The sequence below is a fragment of the Haplochromis burtoni genome, unplaced genomic scaffold (assembly GCF_018398535.1).
Source record: "Haplochromis burtoni strain Fernald_Lab_line unplaced genomic scaffold, NCSU_Asbu1 Contig_514, whole genome shotgun sequence".
NCBI classification, from domain to species: domain Eukaryota; kingdom Metazoa; phylum Chordata; class Actinopteri; order Cichliformes; family Cichlidae; genus Haplochromis; species Haplochromis burtoni.
The window spans coordinates 355,841-362,198 of record NW_024582875.1 but is presented as its reverse complement, the minus strand read 5'-3'; the positions used below and the strand labels follow the sequence as shown (position 1 = coordinate 362,198).

General features: G+C 40.4%; 1 pseudogene; it reads left to right on the top strand.

The window, feature by feature from the left end:
- The first annotated feature begins 252 nt into the window (after positions 1–252).
- The window catches only part of LOC102307837, a 24,467-nt pseudogene continuing 18,361 nt past the window's right edge, over positions 253–6,358 (top strand).

The window sequence follows — 6,358 nt, the reverse complement described above, 5'->3', positions numbered from 1 at the left end:
CTTCTTGCATGAGAATATCACTAGGTAGACTCGCGACATTTTTAAATATTTTGTTGTTCAACAGCAACAAGACTGACGGACTGTGTTTGAGGTAACCTCAAAAATGTCACAGATGAAATATTTGGTGTTTATTTGCTGGTTTGTCGGTACCGGCTCCTTAAAAGCAAGTCTACCACCCATCTTCTGACCAACGCCAGCTGATCTGCGACGCCAGTTAATCTGGAACACCGGTGCGTGTAAAAAAAAAAAAACCCACACTGCTTCAGAAGCGAGGCTTGATTCGTTTGGCCAGAGTGACGTACTCGGTGACGTCCGAGGCTTCATTTAGAACGTAACTGCTTCGGTACCTGTTTTAATGGGTTATAAGGAAGTGAATTATTTGCGGGATTTGATCATTCCACTGAAATTTCTATTGAGAGAAATAGAGCCAGCAAGGAGAATCTGTCACGTTGGAGTATTTTGAGTTAAGTTTGGTCAGTCGGGTGGGTTTTCCAGCTTTCTGTTCTTGTCGTTTGCTTTTGTTTTGTGTGTGTTTATTTTATCTAAAAACGTGCAAAACTTAAAACAACAAAACAAAAATCTGCTTTTCATAATATAAATATCATTAAATAGTTTTAGAAAGACTTCCATTTGACTCTTTAAATGTAATATAATAAAAGAAAGAATTTTTTTCCAAAATAATCTTAAAATGTTAATCTACAAAATGTGCAGCAATTTAATTTGTTTATTCTTTTTAGGTGATAGTCTGTGGCACCCAGGAAGAGCATATGCCTGCATCTCTACCAACAGTGTTGAACCACACATCTGTTCGACCAACACCAGTTGATCAGCAACGCCAGTTAATCTGGAACACTGGAGCGTCAACTTCAAGCGGGCAATGACTACTTTTTAGTGTAATTCAACATGGCGAAGACCTGTTTCTTACAATAGACAATCTGGCAATCGAGCTAAGGATATATTCCCATAGATCCTCTGTTTTCAACCTAGAACTGCTGGAATATTATATCAAATCTTGCTGTGGCCAACTGTTCACGATGGAAAAGAGAAGGCACAAAGACGGAGCTGCTACAAACTTTACGCTGTGACCGACCCAGACAGAAATCAACGTGTATTCCAAAGGTCAGTGACACACTCATTTCTACAGGGCAAAAACTGTCCATGCAAGCCGAGCCCTCGAATAGTAATCTCCTTCCACTCAGTAGACCTTTTTTAAACACTAGTGGCAGATCATGAACTCTCCCTATCTAACTATCTGTAGACTTATATCAGCACAGAATTTTCTGATGCATTTTTATAAAGTTTTTTTATTTTATTTTTTAAATCAAGATTAATGTAGATTTTGGATATGTTATTTTCATGCCTGATTAGGCTAGCATACGTGGAACAACTAATTCATTGTAATTATTATCTTCTCTCTTTTTTTTTTTATCTTAATGTTATTTGATCCAACATTATGAAATCAGAAATAGGCTTCAAAGCATTACTCTTTTGCTTGAGTGACCAAATGAAATATAAGCCAAATATAACATTATGTCAGATCGGTCTAAATAAATCCGTCTGTTATTACGTAGTACAGTAGTTCACAAACTTTTCACAATGAGTACCACCTCATAAAAAATATGGCTCTTGAAGTACCACCCTTATGACCGACATTAAAGTACAGTAGTTTAGGCCTATTTAACACCGCATACAGTTTACACGAGACAATTTTATGTTCTATCTGAATGTTATTTATTTTAACTCTCAAGCACATGATGTGACAAGTGACAATAATAGCAACTATACTGCATTAAAACATTCACAGCAGGTGGAATGTCCAATCTTTAAGTGATGACGTGATGAATCCTGCTTCCGGGTCCAAACTACTCTGCATTTATTAAGGCTGTTGTGTTTTTAGCATGTTTTAATGATTTGTATTTTGTTCTATTTAATCTGAACAAGCCCCTAAAAAAGTCAGTGATCACTGTCGCCTCTCTGGGTTCAATACTCTCCAAATATCGTTCAAGTTCAAAATTTTGGTAAAGATACCCAAGGCCTCAGACGACATCGCTTGAGTTGCTGATATGGTATGGTAGGATCTGTCCAGGTGCAGGTCTAAAAAGGTATTCATGTTAGCTTCGATGATCAGAGTGTAATCACTCAAGCTGAGCAGTTCTTTAGTCAACAATGGAAAGAAGTTTGCTTCATAGATGGTTGGACCATAGATACCATACAACTGCAATTTTTCCCCCTATAAAGTAACACAACAGTATGCCCACTTCCCCAATAAGCTAGAACTTTCTCAACTTGTATATTAGTGTTACGCTTCATCAATATCATAACCTCTTTAGTTTTAGACCCATCACCTGAGGCTACAATGGGCATATAATTATTTTGCATTCTTCCCATGTCCAGTGGTCTGAGGTGGGTCTCCTGTAATAGTGCTATGTCCACTTTCTATCTATGCAAGAAATCAAGGATGCTGCATTTTTAAAGGCAGAATTCAGCCCTTTAACATTAAGGGATACTACTGTTAACTTAGCCATAGATTTTAGGTTAAATAAAAGGTCGATGCAAGTACACAGAGGTAACCATGCAAACCCAACTCTGATGAAAAGGAGAACAAGTACTGAGCGTTGTCATTATCTATCTCTAAGGTTATGGTTTCACTCAGAATGTCTACAGCATAGTTTATGTGTTGGTTCTTGTGTGGCAGTGGCCAAACACCATTTCCTCCCCTAAACCCCTTGGTAGTTAACGTCGATGACATCCACAAAGCTAGGTCTGATAATATTGAACCTGTGCCTGCGTCCTTTCTGTGGATTGCAAAGCAATGACTAAACCTTGTGTATGAAGAACATTAATATAGAACAACCAATCACCATATAGAAAGTTGCATTAATGGAACAAAGAAAAAACCTCTCCGCAAACTCAAACAAAATACTAGGCTGCATCATTCAGCATTTGAGTAACAAGGAAAAACATCAAATGATGAAAGTTACCCATCCCTCAGTCGTCTAAGGCACCTTCAGGTTTCCATACAAGCGGCCACCAGAGTCTCTCTAGTTGTAGTATCCTTGATGCCTGCAACACTGTCAGAATCCAGGTCGTTCAGAAAGCATTCAGCCTGCTTGACAGTCTCAAACGTCTTTTGCCCGCCTGCTACCTTAACTCTCAGCATAGCAGGGTAAATCAAGAAGTTAACGATTCCTTTCTGTCGAAAGCGGGTGCTTACCTCTTTGTAGGTGCTCCTCCATTGTGTTATGCCTACGCTGTAGTCGTCATAAAATTCCAGTCGAGTGCCATCAGCAAGAGATGGTTTAGCTTTCCTGGCTCCTTGTAGAATGGCCTGTCGATCTGCATACTTGACGAGTCAGAGGATGATATTAGCTTTGCAGGATCTAGGAGAGTAGATTCATTGAGGCCTTTCTATCTCCAGTGGGTGTGCAGCTGATCAGGATGCCGCGAGCATCATCCCCTTTGATTTCCACTGATAGGTTAATGATTCTAATCTTGTTTCTCCATTCTCGACCTAACTCACTGATCTTGAGTGTGAGCTTGCCCATTTCAGTTACACAATTGTTAGCATCTTTTTTGACTTGGCGGACTAAGCCCTGTAGGTTGTCGACCTTGACCGATAGCATGTCCACTTTAGCCGCCTGCATGTTTAAGTCGTCTTGGACCGACCACAGTAAAGTTCCATTTTGAGAAATACTTGCACTAAGTGGTGATAGAGCTTTTTCCAAGGCCTCTGCTAACATGTTTTTCACCAGGCTTTGCAGTGGTTCTCTTTTGGCTTCACCTCCTCACTGTCACAGTTCTGGGTCTTTGTGACCCAGCATTTTGAGTTCTTGTATTGTAAGTCCTTGGTTGTACTGATGTGAATTTTAGCCACATTGTCCAAGGCTCCACTGGTAGGCAAAAAAAAAAAAAAAAAACAGCAGCTGACAGCGCTGTATCAGGGATGGTTTATGGTAGACTGGTGCATAATAAGCAAGCGAATAATGTGGAAAAAAGAGATTTGAAATGGGAGACTGTTCTTGAAGTACCCTGAGAGAGAGAAAGAGCTGTGCAGGAAGTTTTTCTTTCTTTCTTTTTTTTTTTTTTTGTATCGTGGTGGAAGCAAAACAGCAAAGGTGGGAGGGAATTAATGACAATATTTATCAAATGTGAAGCTTGGCTTTTATATTCTTTTGCTGCTGGTTCAGTGAATTTTGGTCAGAGAGTGACAAAACCTGCAGATTCATATTCTGTGCTTTCAGCCCCAACGGCGTGTTTGTGTACGTGCCGTGGGGTGAGGAAGCAGACGTTGGGATGCGTTGGGTCTGTGCTTTGTGTTTGTGTCTTTGTGTGGAATCCGTTTATCTGCTCTCATTTGCTGTTTTAGTTGTTTGGTGGTTGTTGAAATGACAGCTTTAACCTGAGATTCTGATTGTTTCTGGCAAAATACATTTATATTTAAAAATCGATTCAGGATTTAATGAATTGATATTGCAGTATTCAAGCTAAAATCAATTTTAACGGGAAAATCGATAATTGAAATCCACCCCTAGATCATATATGTCATGGTCCGGGTGAGTGCTGGGCCTTCCCACAGGGCCGGCATTTCCACCCCTGGGCGGAGCCATCACATCATGCTGACAGGCTGCACCTGAGCGTAATTGGGATTGCCGGCTTCTTAAGACCAGCGCTCAGACTCGCCAGATCGTCTGCAAACCTTTAGGACCTCCGGACGTTGTCAAGCCGCTGCCGTCACCTGTTAGGATTTCAGCGCTGGTCTGTTCACAGTTTCTCCGTGCCTGCCTGCCTCCCTGCCCAGCGCTCAGGATAATCATCTTCCCTCACCCGGACCACCTCCCCTCGAAGCTTTGCCTCTGCCTGCGCATGATGACTAAACCCTTACCTCTGCCCCCCCCCCCCCCCCCCCCCCCCCCCCCCTCGGGAGTTCCTGCACTGACAGATTTCCCAGTGTCGGGTTCTCCATTGAATCCACGACAGCCCCACGGCTTCCCCACGGACACTTCTAGTGCTCCTTCTAGTTTTGTTTCATAGAAATGCCAAGTCGGCCATGTGTGTCTCAAAGTAAAGGATTGTGAATTTCTGAGTTAGAACTGTGTGACTCCAAGCGGAGTATTATGAATCATAGTGTCCCTCTAAGCTAATGTTATATTTAAATTCATGCTCCAGAGTAGAGTTTCTAGTGTGTGTTAAGTTTATTTAGGTTGCCGCTAGCCCTCGGTTTCTCATGAGTGTTGTTGAGTTATTCCTTGTTTACGTTGAGCAATTCTAAGTTATGGTAAGCACTTTTAGCACCTCTCACCGTCGTTCGCTGTTTACATTAATTGCACCACTGTAAATAAAGCTTTGTCACCCTCAGTCCCAGCGCCTCCGGGTGTTGTCTGCCTTAGAGTCAGTTTCCCTACTGGCCTCAGGCCGTGACAATATATCCATATTTTTATATCTATGTAGGCTATAAAAACAAAGCTTAACACTTGTGAGATTTCATCAGAGGTGTAAGCATCACTGCAGATGCTGTTGTGTCAAAGTAACTGAAAATAAAATACATTCTAGCATCAGCAGATAAAAACTGAAGAAAATGATAAATCAACATATAAACATTACCTGATGCTGCTGAAGTGGAACAGAGCAAAGTTAAAGACGTTTTATTAGAGACAGAGGTAATCAATTTTAGCATAATTTGTAAAAGTTTAAATTTCTTCGGTATTGAACAACAGAAATTGGGCTTTCTGCCGGTGGTCATTTTTGAAAGAAACAAAAAAAAAAACCCCAAAGCTGTACACAACTCTAGACTGGTGCGTAATAAGCAAGCAAATAATGCAGAAAACAGATTTTTTTTTTTTTTTTATGGTAAACTGGTCTTGAAGTACACTGAGAGAGAGCTGTGCAGGATATGTGATTTTTATCGTGGTGGAAGCAAAACAGCAAAAGTAAGAGGGAATTGATGACAGTGTTTTTCAAACGTGAAGCGTAGATTTGATCTTCTTTTGTTGGTGGTTCAATAACAAAACCTGCACCTTGTTAGAAATACGTTTTTTTGATAAAGTTTATTTTTAACATTAACTCCAGTGTATGCTCATAATAGAGTTGGTACACTCCTCATTTAAAGGATACAAGCATTAACCCCACGGTGTGAAAGGTTAACTAAGGGGGATAAACAGAATTGAGTGTTGAAGATAAATTACTACACGCTGTGGAGCAGGGAAATTATTTTACTGCTATTGTTAAATAATCATCATCATTACTATTGCATTAATAATATAATCTGCAGCATTGATATTGTATTCAGAGGTTTAAACAGTGTGTGTGTTTTAGAAAGACTAAGTGCAGCAGGCTGACAGGAAGTTGCAGAGAGTTTGCA